This window comes from Miscanthus floridulus, chromosome 8, assembly GCF_019320115.1.
Source record: "Miscanthus floridulus cultivar M001 chromosome 8, ASM1932011v1, whole genome shotgun sequence".
NCBI lineage: Eukaryota > Viridiplantae > Streptophyta > Magnoliopsida > Poales > Poaceae > Miscanthus > Miscanthus floridulus.
This window is the reverse complement of record NC_089587.1, coordinates 125,409,721-125,428,542: the sequence shown is the minus strand read 5'-3', so window position 1 is coordinate 125,428,542 and position 18,822 is coordinate 125,409,721.

The window sequence follows — 18,822 nt, the reverse complement described above, 5'->3', positions numbered from 1 at the left end:
CTCTCCCGAAGCAGCGGCGACCAGGGCCACGGCGCCCCGACGGCGGCGGCCGCCGGTCCTCAGGCCAGCAGAGACCGTCCTCCTCCCTCCTCCTTCCTCCCTCTCCCCTGCACTCTCCCTCTCTTCCGACGTGGTAGCGTGCCAGCTAGCCCCAGCGACGCCGGATGGCCGCGCGGCGCGCTGTCGGGGCGACGGCTCCCCGGCCTGCGGTGCAGCAACGCGCGTGGGCCCCGATGGTGGCCATCGCCATGGAGTGCCGCGACCCCGCGCACGCCGGTGTCCGCCGGCGCGGCTTCCCCAGCGCTGCCTCCTCCCTCCGGTAAGAAACCCTAGCTACCTCTTCAGCGTCGGCGGCCAAGCTAGCCATAGCAAACAGCCGCAGCCACGCGGTATGAAAGCCTAGCTGATGGGGGCTCCACTGGTCACCAATTCTCAAACCCCAATTTTTAGGACCCTGTCGTTATTGTTTTCTTTCCCTTTATCAAGATTTCCCGTATATATTCATGTCCACCAAAATTTGGGTCGTGCATTATGCAAAGATAAGAGATGATTAGTGTTGTAGTTGGGATTTTGAAAAGCAAACCTATTTTTCAGTGAGCTTGATACTTGATTCAGTCCATTTCTCAATTTGTCCTGCCTACGAAGGTACAGCTTTTACCTACAATTTGATAGTTCTCTAATGACAAAGAAAGGCGAGCACAGCAAGATATATGAGCATGGATGTAATTTTCCTATTTTTTTCCTTATTGGTACATGCTTTGCTTTTCGACATAATGATTAGTGGCTCCATGTACATCATACGTCCTTAGCTTTTAGCCTCCAGAAAAGATACCTGCTCGTATGTTCAAACAATATAGATCGATGCATTGGTATGAAATGTTCAGAGATGGATACATTGCTATGAACTGTTCGGTGGACACATTTTCAAATAGCACTGAATTGCTCCATCTTGTAGGGTCCATTTTTCAGAGGAGTGTAGGTTGTGCAAGATTTCTCATAGATTTGTGTTATGATCTTCGAGGACATGCTTCAACTCATTTGCTAAGCCATCCTTGATGGTCATTTATGACAGTTTGGTGTCTTTTGTCTTCTTTAAGAATAAGAGGTTGCTATGCTCTTTCTTTTTCCCTGGCAGTGCAAATTTATGTCTATGTACTAAAGTCATGGTACATGTTATTCAAGGTCGATGATTAGTGGGTTCCTACCTTTTTTTTGGCAACAAATAATTGTATAGCATGTTGAGTGATTGTGGGTTGTAAAAAAAATTGTTGTTTTGTGTTTCCATTTCATCAAGTGTAAAAAAAGGCATTAGCATTCTTTTGTGTTAGGTTCCGTTTGTTAAACATGTTGACATTAGCATTCTTTTTTGTTAGGTTCATGTTTAACAAGTCAGAGAAAACTGTGTCGATTCAACTGAGCGCGCCTTCCTTACAGATTTGTTATAGCACTACCCACCACATTTTTTTCCATCAATTTATCTATTTCGTTTGCTCATCTAATGCTGACTGCTCTGTTATCTGTGCACTCTATAATCATAACTGACCATTTTTCCTTTTTCCCTTTTTTTGATATATAAACCGAATCCAACTATATATGCTTTCGTGCAGGACCTCAGCAGCCATGCACAAGAGTGTTGAATTATACAGGACAACAGGATTACAGCAAGCTGCACCTGTTGAGCTTTTATGGTGCTGATGTTTTTCTGCTAGCCTTTTCTCTTATCGGTAAAGCAAGGTACGACAATATCTCTAAGAAGGCAATAATATTGCCCTGCTCACTTTCCTTGCGTCCTCATTTAATGCATTCTTGTTTATTTCACCTTCTTCACTTGCGTTTCTTGGATATCACCTGTGCGTCTTGTTCCCCCCCCCCCACCCCAGTGGGTTCCTCAATTAAGGCACTATGCTCCTGCCGTGCCCATAATCCTTGTTGGGACAAAACTGGGTATGCTCTTCAGTCTTCACCTCTATCTACAACATATTATGTTGGGGCTAATTATCTGAAATACACATGTGAAGTCTTGTACCACACAAACTGAATGATCCTCACATGTACTGTGAAATTTTGGCTCACCACCTCCTTATGATTTAAGCAATCTCAAATCGTTGTTCTTTTACTGCACATGTTATTCATGTCAAGCCAATTGATGGCAATGTACCGTACACATATTTTCATCATGGTTTCAAATAATTAGGCCACATTACAGCAGACCTGCTACTTAAAATATGTGGTGTCAACGTATGGGTGATTTCTATTTGCTCTTCATTTTCATCGTTTGCAAAACTAAATCTCATACTGCTTTATGCTACCTATTAGTTAGTACCTGTTCCATCCTTATATTCTGTGATTCCCATGCCTTTTTACCTAGCTTCACATTTTCCTTCCACAGATTGTAATACTGCAGGTGCCATATATTTGGTTTCGTAAACACTCTCGCTGCACTCTTAGATCTATTCTGCATGGTACATGTTAGTAAAAGACGATGTCGTTAAAGATATCCATGCATCACGAGAAACTTTGCAGCTGTCAATAACTTTGAAAGTTTTGATAAGTTCCAAGTGTGGTATGACGCTGCACACAAATGCAGTATCCTCACGCCATTGCTTCGTAGACCTGGTGTTGTGCGTCCTTAAAAGTGGTATTTTCATATATTACTTTGATTTCGAACACGCCCACAATGAATGGGCCTTCAGATGTGCAGTGCCATGTCCTTATCTACATTTCTTTTTATTTTGCTTCATTTCCTAATCCTGCTCCCATTTGATTTGCCCAGATTTTTTCTGGCTGCGGGTGAATGAACCTGAGCTCTGATCTTTGCCTTTTTTATTTTATCATTGGATCATGATTTTTTTCTTGTGCTCATGTTCATGCTGTACTATTTCAGTTCCTCTGCTTCCTAATATTTTTCTTCTTTTCTCTTGGTAAATGCACTTCTCAAATTCCTTTTTTTTTGTGCAAGGTACAAACTTAAACGAATCTAGGTTCCTGTGTTCAAATTGACCTGCGCTCAGAAAAACTGGGGCTAAAGGTGTAATGAATTGAGGTTACCAGTTCTTAGTTACAACACAGGTCACCATCTTACCTTATTTTTCTAGAAATTGTGCTTTTGGGTTCAGCAAGTTGAAAAGGCTTAGGATTGATGTTAGTTAAGTGAAATTTGTTATGCAGAGAAGGCAGCATGCTTCCTTTTGTTTCTACACTTCACTCATGAAGGCATGCAGGTAATTGTTTTTTCATGTCTACGTACGATTGCAGGAAAGGGATATAGTGTACATGCTCCTCACAATATTGAAGTCCTTTTATGCTCTCAGCAATTTAACTGTCTCTTATCTGCTGCTAATTCCGGGTCAGTTCTATGTGTAGGTGATTGAAGAAGTCTTTTCTCCTTACTTTAGCTCCAAGAATATTATCTGAAAGGTACCGAATGTACTCTTTCATTACAATCAGGGGATTTCATAGCATATTCACTCTTTCCATCGTCGAGGGCTACAAGTCGTCCATATCAATTGACATTAAGAGATAAAACAGTGTGCATCCAAAAACTAATATTTGTAAACATGCAGAGGCAAACGGTTTTCATACAACATTGTTTATTTTTCCCACAGCATGTTGTTACATTTAGTTCTGCAAGAGTGTTGATATATTTGGCTGAATATATTATCTTACGTACCATTAGGTTGTGATAAAAAGTTATATGCTTCTTGTGATTGCTTTTCATGCGATGCTAGCTAATTTAATTTACCTAAATCAGTCTTCATCTATTGCAGTGGTGCATGTACGATGATTAATACTACAATGATTTTTGTCATCCTACCCTGTACTCCTGGAGGTAATGGTCCTTTCATTAACTTGTGATGTTTCATACGTCAGTTCTCTCCTGTCTCCTACTACAATACACCTTTCAATTATAAAAATGATGATAGGCTTCAAATCATGTATTTGTTTACTTTATGGAAACGGAAGAACAGAAGTCTATGGAACTTATCAATTTGAACATGCTCGTGCGCAGTTGGTCCGGTGTTAAGTTTGATTAGTAACAGCTCCTTTTTATTTATTCTCTGTATATTCAGATTGCTCCTTGGATTAGCATATAGAGCATTGATAAGGTTTCATATGGGTGTCTTTGCTTTTTCAGGCATCAAACTGTACCATTTGTAGATCTTTTTGCAGCAACTGCACAGGTAGTTCCAGTTCCAGCAACCAGTTCCATGCAGCCAGCAAGTTCACTTGGTACTCCACAGAGTACACAGCCTGAACCACAGGCTATATCCATTGACTCTGGAACTTCATCGGTATGTTATATTGCCTCTCCTTAATTATTCATGCTTCGTTACATAGCTCTACACCTGCATAAACCTATTTTCTCATTTCGTATACAGGCACCTACTCCAGCAGCTGACCCAAATGATACACCTCTAAAGGATCTCATCACCAAGTAAGTCGCATTGGCATATGAAAATTACTCAACAAAAAAAACTTTGTTTACCTTTTCAATTGTTTCCATCAAAAAAAAATATTCTTTCCGTATGATTTAGATCACCAACAGCACGCTCGCAGGAAACTGTTTGGAGAAGACACTATCGCTGAAAAGGTGGGTTCGTACATATCTACTGCCCTGAACCTCAAAACTTTAGCACAGCAGAAATTAATAGACTATTTTGCTTTCAATTTACAGGAAACCACAGAGGATCAAAATTTGAATGCAGAAGGAAGGATGTGATCTAGCACCTGTCCTATCGCTGCAGCAAAAAAGACGTTTGATCGGCATGCCTACACATTTTGCTGCTACCTATTTATTTAGTGCTTTAGTGCTTTTCCCCCTACTACAATGAGTTACGGTCTGTCTGCCCCTCAAAATTAAACTAGCTGAGATCATTAAAATAGATTTTGATTATTTAGAAATGTTGTGCACAGCCATGTGGTGGATTCAATCTATATATATAGAACCTCATAGGCTAAGGCATACATTATTCTTATTTTGAAAATGGTTAGCTCAACAATTTCAGAACTTATCTATTCTTTTTGGATATGAATGCTCATATTTTGCAAAGATGGAATATTATTGTTCTTTGAATGGTGTACGCCATTCAGAGAGGTAGGATTTTAATTACCTGAACTCACCATTCAAAGAAGAATATTTTTGTGGCAGCAACAATTTTGATTTAGGTGCCTTGTTTCAGCTGCCCAGGTGATGTCAAAAATATTTTATTAATTCTAATGCCTAAAAATTTAAGAATAACTGCCTACAAACTGAATCCTGCTCATGCATCCACATATTGGATTTTGCTGTCATGATTACCTCAAAAGAAAAGATGATATCCTTATTTTCACACAATGTTTTAGGCTTCTAAAAGATGTCATATCTGTGGATTGATTTATATCTTTCCCCATTATCATTTTATGTTTGGCCATTATCTGTGAATTGAAGGGATTTCTGGTGTCATTGGTTACAACAGCGTTGAGGGTGAGGCATGGCAATGGAGGCCCTTTAGCTCCCACAAGCATGCACGGTCTGGGAAAACAAACAACCAGGTAAAGAGCTCCCAGGCAGGAGGGCCAGAGTTTCCATGTTGTGTACCTTCTTATTCAACTGTTAACTAAATTAGTTAACGGCCTCTAAACTTGATAGGAGTACATTATGCCATGTGTTTTCCATTTTCAGCAGATTCATGTTGAAGCTTACGACCCCATTCCCTTATTTGTAGTTACTTTGCAGCGACATAGAAATTGTGTTCCTGCTGGCCTACAGCATACTGATTTTTTCCCCTTCAATACTTTATTTTCTATTGCTTGAATTGCAGTCTATTTGTTTGTTCAAATACAGTAACTCGACCAGCTCTATCCATTACTTAGGATGGTTATAGTTAGCAGCTTGATACATTACTGTGTCTACAGATTGAAGCTTGCTCATGCATCCACGTATTACATTTTGCTGTCATGATTATCTCAAAAGAAAAGATGTCCATATATTTAGACAATATTTTAGGGTTCTAAAAGAGGTAATCCATTTTGTTTCTTCATGTAATCCCATTGTAACACATGATGATATGGTAGTTCCTGCGATTAATTTGTTCAAAGCCTTTTGAAAACATTTTTTCTGATAATATGCTATTTCTCCTTTTTAATCGCTTTTGACTGACCCTCCTCCCTATAAAATATGTTGTTGGATGTCACACCCCAGAATTGGAAATTTTGGGTTGTGCATAAAAAAAACTAAAAACATAATTTGTTTTAATAGCTTCATAAAACTTTTCAAGCTTAGTTTAGTTTAGCACAAATTAGTTGTAAAAAAAATGTGGATTTTCAAACTTTTCCGAACTAATATGACGGGCTTGTGCTTTCTTCTATCCCTGCCACGCTTTTTTCGTCCAAGCGCGCAAGGGCGCGTGCTTTCTATTAGTGAAGGACAGGTTGCGGCTGCAGTGTGCACTGGTAGCCACCGATGGCACACCGGTTGCCTCACCGGACATGGTGTCCCAGAGAGGCTGCAGCGCGCAGGCAGCAGCCGGGGCACCGAGCACACCGGTGTGCACCAGTCATGGTGCACCGGTTACCCTGTCCAGAGAGGGTTGCAGGCGCTGAACACGGAGCTAGAACGCACCTGTCATCACCTGTGTGACACCGGTCTTGTGCACCGGTTATGGATTCTGAGGTCAGCAGCGCGGTTGGAGGAGCCTATTAGGCACCAGTCATAACCGGTGTATAGCCCCGGTGTGAGCACCGTCACCTGTGCACTCCAACGGGCGGTTCCACAGCTCACCGGCTAGTCGATGTGACACGCACCGGTCGTGTCCGATGCATGGTACTGTAGCACCGGTGCTCAAGCAGAAGGCTGAGTTCAGCCTCCAACAGCTATCGACTTGGGGCTATAAATACTTACCTCAACCGGTTATTTGAGAATGGAGGGAACTGCAGAAAGTGCTTGTGCACCACTTTGGAGCTCTCCATTTGCATAAGGCATAAAGATTACTTGGTGATTAGTGTATAGATGCCTTGCGAAGTGCTTAGGTTAGTTAGACCATGCTCATATGTGCTTGCTCTAGGCTTAGGCTTAGCTGCTAGTGAGGTTTGCATACCTTTTGATTAAAGGTGCTTGCGTGCACAGTGTTTATACTCGGCGGGGCTTGTAGTCTTTCGAGACCACACCAACCGCCTTTGTGGTGTGACCACCACCGTGTACCAAAGGGAATAAGGCCCGCGGTTTTTCGACCGTAAGCTTGATAGTAAAGATAGCAGGGAGCGGTGCGAGACAGGCTTGCCGGAAGGCACATCAGAGACCCACTTGCGTGTGGGGAAGGCCTAAAGCTATCCATGGAGTTACCTGACTGGGAGTTTTGGCCCTTGTGAGGGCTTCCTTGCGAGGGGCTCTAACGAGGACCAGAGGAAGCTTGAGCACTTCTCGATACCTCGGCAAAAATACCGAAATCGTCGATGGGAGTTTGTGTCTCTACCTCATTTTTAACTTTCGCATTTATATTGCAATCTTGGTTATGTGCTTTACCTTTTCTAGCTTAATTGATAGGCTAGTTGATAGGATTGAAAGAACCTAGGTTGCATAACTCTTTTGCGGTAGAGATAGCAACACACCTAGTAAAATCGTAGTTGCATATTTAGATAATTTACTTAATTGCATAGATTTTGCTAACCTTAGAAAAAGAGACCATCGTTAGAAATATAGTTTTAAGTTGCCTAATTCATCCCCCTCTTAGACGTTACGGTCCTAAAAAACGCAAAGGATAAAATACAGAGCTTAGGAAAAAATCACTATAATTTTTAGAGGTGCCTCCTTTTAGCGTAAAGGCGACTCTATCAAAATCCACATCTAAAAATGTTTAATGAAATATCTGCCCTCTAGAAATTGACTTTTAGGGGTGTTTGGAAATGCCATAGGCCTTTAGTAATACTCTCTATTTCTAAAGGTGACTGGAAAGTTGAACCACCTCTCAAAATGACACTGCCAGGCACCTCTAGAAATGGAGACGTTTCCGGTGGCGGCTGCAAATTTAACCCGTCTTGAGAAATGAATTTCTAGAGGCATTTGATAATTTGGTCCATCTCTAAAAAAAGGTATAATACAGTAAAACTCATAACTTTTTTAAAAAATAAACTTTTATAGTTGTAGTAATCAAAAAGACCTACAAGTCTACAGTTAATGACAGTTCCAACGGAAATCATTTAGGTGTGGAACTGGTTTTGTGTCAACATACCTACATGTCTAAATTATCCTAGAATGCATCATTTCTGCAAGCCGTTGCGCACGCGTATATCATTTGTTTAAAAATGAATTTACTGCATCAGTTTCAAAATGTCATCAGTTATCGAAGTAAGAAGGGGGGAAAATAGCATAAGTACCGCCACGAATCATGTATGCACGTACTACACTGAAGTTAAATGTCTTACAAATTCAGATGTTAACTAAAAAAAATATTCATCAGCTAATTGCATGTAACTGACTGATGGGAACAGGAGTGCCCGATTTTTTGTCAGATTGAAGTAACTCAAGAACGACGGCTTGACACATCGGTCTGGCTTTTGATCAAAGGATCTGAACCCTGCAACTGCGGCACTATGTCCCCTTTAGCTATCGAATGTGCAGTGCCCGGTTAACCTCGCCACGAAGACTAATTCCTTGCTTGTGAATTGAAGAACATAGGTAAGAACACGATAGATGCAGTCTGAAAGTGTTGTTGATGTATGATTAAGCTCATGAGTTTAGGTTCCACAAATCGATGTACGACAAAACTGTTCAATCAAAGACTAATCTAAGCAAAACCCAAATCGTAACTTGAGCGATGACTCCAAAATATATAGTCAAAGAGGTGGCTAACGATGCCTGACCATGTCCCTAAGTGACTCCAACAAGCTACACCCAAATAGATTTTGGATGTCCACTTATTTCCACGATGCTCATTGACTCCCAAGGAAAATTTTGACAACAACTACAAGCACAAGAAAATAAACTTGGTCTCCATCCCATGCATTCATACCACTGGTCCACTGCAACGGAATAGTTAACAATTAGATTTTGTAGGTCACACCAAACCATTTCAAATATATAAGCAGCATTAGCATGCTGCTGAATCAGTCCATCACGCATACAAATTATCAAGTCTTTTGCAGCTCACACACACAGTACACCATGAGGGTCATGTTGTGACTATGGTACAGACGCACCAAGGCAAATGGCACCCTCTTATTTCAAGCATACACACAAAATACGCAGACAGTACCAAGCAAATAAGTGGTGTTTCACGCACACAAACTGATTTAGTAGCAAGCACACCCAATGCAACTCGGTGGATGCAATGCACGAGGCCAGGGAACTTTTCCTTGATCAAAAGACCAAGGATGACATTCGCATGGCATGCGTGATCACCCCCACCGACCTTCATCTAACCCCTGCTCAAGTGATTAAGATAAATTATTAGTTTCTATTTTAATTTTGAACATATCAAACAAAAAATTAGTGATAACATATAAAGTTACTTACTTGTCTCCATCGGGTCGAATCAGCGAGCGTCTCTCAAGAGGTATCAGTCGCCTCGGGAGGGTCGAGGGACCTCGCAACCACACACGCGACGAACTTGAGGAAGAGGTACCCCTGCCTCCTCCTCCATCCCTGCCTCCTCCTCCACCTGTACCTCCTCCTCCTCAGAGGATGAGTGAGCAGAAGGTAACTCGGACGGAGATGAAGGTACAGGCGATGGTGACCTCGTCTTGCCTCCACCCTTCCCTCGACCCTTGGGTCTACCCCGAGGTCTCTTCCCGGACCCCTCGGCTGCATCGGACCCTTTACTCGTCGCTGTCGCTTTTGAGTAAAGCGACGTTATCCTCCTCATACCGCCCACCATTGTTCAATCACCTACAATTAAAAAGAGTAAACCAATTAGCACAGATAATACATCAAAATAGATGCAAAATAAACAAAACATACTTAGAAAATAACATGGTATGACAAATAATAAATCAATTAGCACGGATCATACATGTATTAGAAATAATCATCATCATCGGGATTAGCTGGATCATAGGTCTCATCATCACTATCACGCATGTCGATATAATCATCCCCGTGCTCCAAAGGAGGCATGTCGTCATCACCGTCGTTGCTTAGATGTAATCGTTTAAGTAATTACATGTTCTTCACATTCTGAAACTCGTCTCCGGCGTCCTCGTCAGCACCACTTTTATTGTCTACTTCCATACCCTAAGCTTCGGTTAAGTCTATCTCAAAACTCCTTTCAAGCCCATCTTCTTGAAAGAACTCTCCGTCATATGTGTTGGGGTCTATGTTGTAATCTTGATTGTTTGGGACAGATAGTTTATCGTGTGGCGATACCTTGTACACAACATCTCAACCCTTAAGACGGTCTACGGTTTGGCACGGGTATGAGAGATAATAAACTTGCGTCACCTGTTGAGCCACAATATAGACATCGTCTCCTGGTAAGACGAATGATTGTCGAATTTCGACTAGCCCAAGATTAGGGGTTCGCCTCACTGCTTCAGAATCAAACCAATGGCATTTGAATATAACGGGATTAAGAGATTTGCAACCATGAAACATGAGTTCGTATATTTCTTCAATTCTTCCGTAATACTCAACCCCATCTAAGCCTTGCGTAAAAACTCCGGTATTTGTGGTTCTTCGATTGGGCTGACTCTGCTCATGGCTTGTTGTGTGAAAGCGATATCCATTCACGTCATAACCGGTAAATGACCTAACCCTATAGGCACAACCATCGGTTTGTCCCTACAAGTTCAAGTAGGGTAGTTCGTTATATTAGTCGCACGTACGAGCAACTTGTAATGTCAAACTAAGTACGAGCCAAAATAGACAGTACCTTCTGTTTGAACCAATAAATGAAATCAGGCATTCCATTTCCCGCACCCTCTCTAAGAAGGGTTAAAGTTTCCTGCGGGGTAGGTTCCCTTGATTCATGCCAGAATCATTCATGAAATTCCCTGTACCAACGAGAAACAAGGGAGTTAGACATAGAATTGTGACTACTTGAGAAAAAGTTTGTAGAGAACTTACAGCATGTACGGCTCCACTTCGGATAGGTTGGTCAACACATATAGCATAATAGTGCGCCACTCTTTATGTTTCAAGGTCTTGTTAGTCGCACCACTTGCACTTCCTAGTTGCCTTCGAAAAATGCTAAAGTTCCATTCATCTTCACCAGCATTGTAACGAGAGGGTGGATTATGCACGCTACGAAGATTGTCAGCATAGTATTTTGTTGTGAAGTTTGACACCTCCTCCAGAATGTATGCCTCTACTATGGATGCTTTAATTTTGCATTTATTTTTACATTTAGTTCAAAGAACGTTTTGAAATCTCTCAATTGAATAGCACCAACGGCCCTACACAGGCCCCCCCATTCGTGCCTCATACGGGAGGTGAAAAATCAAATGCTGCATCGAATTAAAGAAGCAAGGTGGAAAGATCTTCTCCAACTTGTAGAGCAACACAGGGGCCATTCTTTCCATGTCTGCAACCACGGTACGAGATGACTCCTTAACACAAAGCTGGCGGAAGAAATTGCTCAACTCTGCCAGCACTATCCAAACATGCTCAGGGACATAGCCTCGAACCATCACTGGTAGTAGCCGCTCAAGCCATATGTGGTAGTCATGACTCTTGAGCCCGTTGATTCGCTGGGTACGGGACACCGAGCGCCAGCAGCTGGTGTGGGCGGGCGTGGGCGCGGGGCCGGCGGCGGGGATGGCGGCGTGGTCTAGTTTCGGCGTGGGGCTGGCGGCGTAGTCTGGTTTGGGCGCGGTTGTGTGTTTGAGAGTGAGCATGTGTGTGCGGCTGGGTGTGGGACTGGGGTGGTTACGAGCGAGGTTTGCCGAGTGCCCGCGATCTAGCACTCGGCAAACCTCCATTTTGTTTTTTTTTTCATTTTCAAAAACCTAAACTACTATGCGTGTGGGGCCCGTAAAGATCCCTGGCACTCGGCAAACCCGTTTTATTTTTTCCCATTTCCAAATCATAAACTACTGGTGGGGCCATGAACCTTTTTGCCGAGTATCCCAGGTATGACACTCGGCAAACCCCATCTTTGCTGAGTGCCTTCTCATGGACACTTGGCACAGTTAGCAAACTTATTTTTTTTCATTTTTCTTCTTTTTCATAATGTGTTTTCCTCAATTTGTTCCGATATACTTTGAAAATACCTTCTCAAATTCATTGAACAATATATATTTGATTTTTCTATAGAGTAGAAAATTTTTTAAGGCCAGAAGTAAAAAACTTATTATTTCATGCGGTTGTAGCTCAAATTCAATGTGTATCAATTAAAATCCTATAATTGCACTTAACAAATTAAAATTATCGAATGGATCCAAAAATTTACCAAAAGTACACATGAATCAATCTATGTTCTCTATTGTCTACACAAAAAGTTTTGAAGTCAAACTCCAATTCGACCGTCACTTTGACTCCAAATCTTACCGAATCCGTCTCAATGCTACGATTCTTCTTCTGAGATACTTCAGTTTGTAAACATCGTACGTGATATATTGTGCGAAACCTTCTCAATTTTTTACCACGGCCTCCACGTATGATATCATGGTATCATGACAAATATCATGATTTTCAGACTTCGTTTGCTTTTTTTAGAATTTAAAAAGCATTCGGCCACACGTTCATAGTCGTGTTTCGTGAACAAGATATTCGAAATTTCTTTTCATTTCCTAGCACTACAGGAAAACGCCTCTTTGCCGACTGCTTGCCCCGGTCGGCAAAGGCATAAACCCAGTCGGCAAAGGCTTTGCCGACCGCAAAGCCACGTGGCAGTCGGCAAAGAGCAGTCGGCAAAGCCTGGGTCGGCAAAGGCGGATTTGCCGACTGCCACGTGGCACACAGTCGGCAAATCCTTTGCCAACTGCCACGCCAGCAGTCGGCATAGCCACGTGGCGCCGTCAGCCCTGACGGCAGGCTTTGCCGACTGCTGGTTCCTCGGCAGTCGGCAAAGAATATTTTTTTCAAAAATTGTTTGCCGACTGGCCGCCAGCTCGGCAGTCGGCAAAGAAAGAAATTTTTTTTTTGAAATGTTCTTTGCCGACTGCTTTCGGAGTTGCAGTCGGCAAAGGTTTGACCTCTTTGCCGACTGCCTCCCATTGCAGTCGGCAAAGACTCTGTCCTGGGGTTTTTTTGCCCAGCTTTGCCGACTGTAAACAGTCGGCAAAGCTGGAATTTTTTTTTTTGCTTTTGTTTTCTGTTTTCTCGCATCAAAACCCTGCAAAATCACAAATTATAATCCAATTTCACCAGAAGCACCGGTAGCACCATTTATATCACAATTTCATCACATTTGTCGCCAACATCACCACATATATCACAATAACGCACAACATCACATATATCTCACATATATGTCACAATAACAACCACACAAGTGCATTACAACCATCACATGAAGTCCAACACGTCGAACACCACAAGTCGACGTCCATCACACGAAGTTCAACATAACAAGTCTAGGTCCATAACGAAGAAAAGAAATACATGACAACAACTTCGACGATACGGTGGATACATGATAACAGAATCGACAAGTACCTAGCTCGTCGCGCCGTCCCCGGTCTCGTCGTCCGCTCCGCCCCCAGAGCCCCCAGGGTTTGCCCACGGAAACCCCCTTGGACCAAATTGAGGCGCCTGCGCGTACTGCCACCCTCCGCGCACCGGCGGCCACGAGTACGTCGGAGGAGGGCCACGCAGAGGTGGATACGGTGGATAGGGTGCAGGTGGTGGATACGACATCATCTGATGGCCGGGACCTCCAGGAGACGGGTTCGAACCCGTCGACTGTACCTGCACAAGTTAAACGCCAAGTGATGTCATTAGTATCTGCAGCATGGACGCACAAGTTAAAGCAAGAGTCAATATACTCACCGGGGTCCCTCCAGGAGCGACAAGAGCAGGCACAGGAAAAAACTCTGAAGGAGGAGGCGGTGGAGCGAACATTGGAAGAGGAGGCGGTGTAGACGCCCCGGGCGTCTGCATGGACTGGAAGAAGCTGGCCATGTTCTGCATCTGAGTGTTGTAGTGCTGCTGCAGGCTTTGCTGGTAAGCCATCTGTTGCACCATCATCTGCGCGTGCAACGTGGCGATCCTCTCCTCCATCTTGGCCTCCATCTGGGCCTGCAATATTACATCCGCAGTGTTGATTGTATGTACAGGTGCGAAACGAGTGAACGACGAACGAAACGGCACTTACCTGTGACGCTGACTGCCGCCGGGGCGCTACGGGGATGTCGCTGGAGCTCGTGGGCGTGGATCGAACCTGGGTCAGCGTAGGAACCTGGGACGGGTCGAGGGCGCTGTGGGCCATGTAGTAGCGGCCGTGCTGCTTCCCTGGTCCCAACCTCTGCAGGAGGTCTGTGTCCAGGGGCTCGGCGGTGGGGTCGAACGTCTCCCCGTAGCGCTCATTGAGAACTTACTTCTGATAAGGAATCACTTCATCAAGGTTGATCAACAATGTGAACATGATAGTCTGCCACTCCTGATGGTTCAACTGCTTGTTGGTACCTGCGCTTCCACTCCCGAGATCCCCTTGGAAAAGGCTGAGTATCGATGAGTTCTCGTCAGCGTTGTAACGAGGGGTTGGATTGTGCATGCTGGGAAGCTTCTCAGTATAGTACGCCTGTGTGAAGGTCGACACCTCCTCTAGAACGGAGGCCTCTCCCACGGAAGCCTCAATCTTGGCTTTATTTCTACAATTTTTCCGAAGAAGCTTTAAACACCTCTCGATTGGATAGCACCAACGGGCCTGCATGGGACCCCCCAACCGTGCCTCGCGCGGTAGGTGCAAGATCAGATGCTGCATGGACAGAAAGAAGCCGGGTGGAAATATCATCTCCAACTTGCAGAGCAACAGAGGTGCAGCCTTCTCCAGTTCAACACAAACATCCCGAGACAACTCCTTGGCACAAAGCTGGCGGAAGAAGAAGCTCAACTCTGCCAGGACGCGCCACACATGCTCTGGGAGGTATCCCCAGGTCATCGCAGGAAGGATCCGCTCAATCCATATGTGGAAGTCATGGCTCTTCATCCCTAAGACTTTCATAGTCTGCAAGTTCACACCCCTGCTCAGATTCGCCGCATACCCATCGGGGAACTTTAACGTCCTGATCCACTGCAGAACTTCCTTCCTATCTGCCCTTTTCAGGATGTAATCGGCCGGCCCCCTTTTCCATTTCCTGCCGGGCGCAGGGGTCTTTATCACCAGGTTTGGTCTATCACAGATCATCTCCAGGTCCAGTCTAGCCTTGACGTTGTCCTTCGACTTTTTGCCAACGTCCATGAGTGTTGCCCAGAGTGCCTCGGCCACATTCTTTTCTGTGTGCATTACATCGATGTTGTGTGGAAGAAGAAGGTCCTTGAAGTAGGGGAGCCTAGTCAAGCCCGATATATGAGTCCACATGTGGTCCCGAGCATATCCCTTAAACCCACCTGTTTCCTCAGGTTCGAGAGCCTGTATGTCGGCAAGGACGGCGGCAGGGCTCTTAACCTGCGGAATGGGGCCGGTGACTTGAACGCCTTTCGTGAAGTGCTTTACATCTAGCCTGAATTCATGGTTCTCAGGCAGGAATTGGCGATGCTTGTCGAAAGAAGAAAACTTGCCGCCCTTGGCCAGCCAGGTGAACATCACATCTGCCTTGCATGTCGGGCAAGGGAACTTCCCGTGAACACACCACCCGCTGAATAAGCCATACGCCAGGAAGTCATGCATTGAATACTGGTACCACACATGCATTCTGAAGTTCCTCTTCGTAGCCCGGTCGTACGTGAGTACCCCCTCTTCCCAAGCAAGTTCCAATTCATCCCACATCGGCTGCATGAACACACCCATATTGTCGCCCGGGTGTCCAGGTATTATCAGCGTCAAGAGCACGTTCTTAGGTTCAAACATGACGCCGGGGGGGAGATTGAGGGGGATCACAAACACGGGCCAGCAAGTGTACGGGGCCGCCATCATTCCAAACGGGTTGAACCCATCTGTTGCCAGCGCTACGCGTACATTCCGAGCCTCCATAGCCTTGACAGGATTCATGTTATCGAAGTGCTTCCATGCATCACCGTCCGCCGGGTGTACCATCTTGTCAGGATGGTATCTTTTGCCATTCTTGTGCCACGTCATCTGTTTCGCGGACTCCTCCGTCATATACAGCCGTTGCAGCCTCGGTAGGAAAGGAAGGTGCCGTATGACCTTCTCGGGGACCTTTGACTGTTTCATGCTGCCATCAGAGCCTTCTACCAACACGAACCTAGAGGCATCGCACTTCGGACAGGTTTTTTGCTTCCTCGAGGTCTCCCCTGAACAGGACGCACCCCTTCGGACAAGCATGGATCCCCTCATACGGCATCTTAAGTGCACGAAGGAGCTTCTGTGTAGCATAGGTGTTCGTCGGCAGGACATGATCTGCCGGAAGCAGTCCCCCAACAATGCTCAACACGAGATCGAAGCCGTTTCGACTAATGCCCAGCTGTGACTTCAACCCTATCAGGCGTGAGACGGCATCCAGTTGCGTAAGCTTTGTCTTCTCGTGAAGGGGCTTCTGTGCTGACTCCATCATGTCGTAGAAGGCCTTCGCGGTTTCCTCTGGATCTTCCTCCACATCCATTCCTTCGCCAAACCGTGCTTCGTGGAAGTCTGCCATCATGTCTGCCATCCTGGCATCGCCATCATACTCCTCGAGGACGGGTCGCACCACCTCATCCCTAATAGGATGGTATTCACCATGGTGGCGCCAACGGGTATAGTTTGGAACGAACCCGTGCTTGAACAGATCTCTCAACACCTGAGCCTTTACTTTCTTCTTCTTGTTCCTGCACTCGCTGCAGGGACACGGCATCCGAATCGACCCTTTAGCAGCTGGGCCAAATGCATGCTCCAGGAACTCAGTCGTCCCCCTGATCCATTCGTGGCTCTTACTTGCGAAGCCCGAGTACATCCACTCACGGTCACCCATGCTCTGTCATGCGGCAATGTTAACATGTGATAAAACCAGCAAGTGCATCTACAACGCGCTCCTACCATCTAATAGGTGAAGGATAGGTCCTAATCCCACCCGAGCATGCGCAGACGAGGTTAGCTTCCATGCTCCGCTCCCGTCCGAGACAGAATTTCGGCAGCACCTCCCCGCTGTTCTCCCGATACACGTCCCGGCAGGGAGAGTGTGTATCCAGAGAACAACGGGGAGGTCCTGCCAAAACTCCGACTCGGACGGGAGCGGAACATGGGAGCTAACCTCGTCTGCGCATCCTCGGGCTGTCCAAATAACGTGGACAATCCGAAACGGATACGGTTATACATATGCGAAGAACGCATACTTCCAACCGTATCCGTTTCGGACGGGAGACGCCTAACTAGGTAACGCGACCTACGACTACATGTGGCGGAAAGAGGGGTCATACCGCAGGTGCCGGTGAAGAAAGGCTAGCGGGGCAGTGCCGAGTTGTGCTCCTCCGGCTAGCCTCCAATGGGAGCCCTCCTGAAAAAGAAAAACAATTAGTGAGAACGAAAAATTTCGGCAGCACCTCCCCTGTACGGGAAGGTTACCAAACCTGCAAGAAAAGACGGCACGATGGCCGACAAACACATATACATGTCAGGCACGATGGCCGACAACCACAAATGTATTTCCAATCCATGCAGAAGAATATAAGCAGGTATTAACAAAGTAAACTACTACTACTAGTAGTACTACTACCTCGTCGTCACGGACGGCGTCACCGGCGCGTGGAGCAGAGGCGGCGCGAGGACGGCGAGGCTGGGGACGGCGCGGCGAGGCGAGGGACGGCACGGCGAGGCGAGGACGGCCGAGGCGAGGACGGCGCGGCGAGGACGGCGACGCAGGGCCGACGGACGGCGAACGGCGCGCAGGACGGGCGGGACGGGCGGCGGAGCGGGCACTCCGATCGGGCGGGGACAGCTACGTCGCCGTGGTGGGTCCGGGGAGAGGCCGCCGCCTCGCGGGCCGACGCCGTAGCTTGCACGCGTCGCGCGCCTGGACCGTGGCCGTATCGGGGGCGGGGCAGCGGCCGGGTGATGGGCCGCTGGTGCGGGGCCCGGCGCCGTAGGGCCCAGCGCGGGGGGGCGCGCAGCGGGGGTGGCCCAGCGCGGGGGGGGGAGCGTCGGTGGGAGGGGGCGCCGTCCCCCCCCCACCGGGGATTGGCGGGGGGGGGCGCCGCCGGGGAGGGCCGCGCCGCGCGGGGGGAGGGCGCCGCGCTGCCTGGGAGGGGCGCGCGCGGCCGCCGGGGAGGGGGCGCGCGGCCGCCGGGGAGGGGCGCGGGGGAGGGGGAGGGCGCGGGGGGGGATGCGCCGGCGGCCGGCCGGGCGACGGCGTCGACGGCGGGGGCGGCCTGGGTGGCGGCGCGGGCGAGCGGGATTTTGGGGAGGTGAGGGCGGGCCGAGCGGATAAGGCGACGTTTTCCTTTTTTTTTATTTTTTTTTTCCTTTGCCGACTGCCAGCATGTGACGCAGTCGGCAAAGGTCTATTATTTTTTTTTTCAAAAAATTATTTTTTTTAATTTTTTTTAAAAATACTTTGCCGACTGCTCTTCTCCCTGGCAGTCGGCAAAGGTTATTTTTGATTTTTTTCTCAGAAATTCTTTGCCGACTGCCATCCTCCCTGGTAGTCGGCAAAGGCTCTTTGCCAACTGCCACTGATGGCAGTCGGCAAAGAATTAATTTTTTTTTTCGATTTTCGATCCCAGTTTTTTTGTGTTGCCTTGCTACAGTAAGTACATGATATATTCCAAGTTTGGGGTCATTTTGATTTATTTTGCTATATTCCGTAGATTTTTTC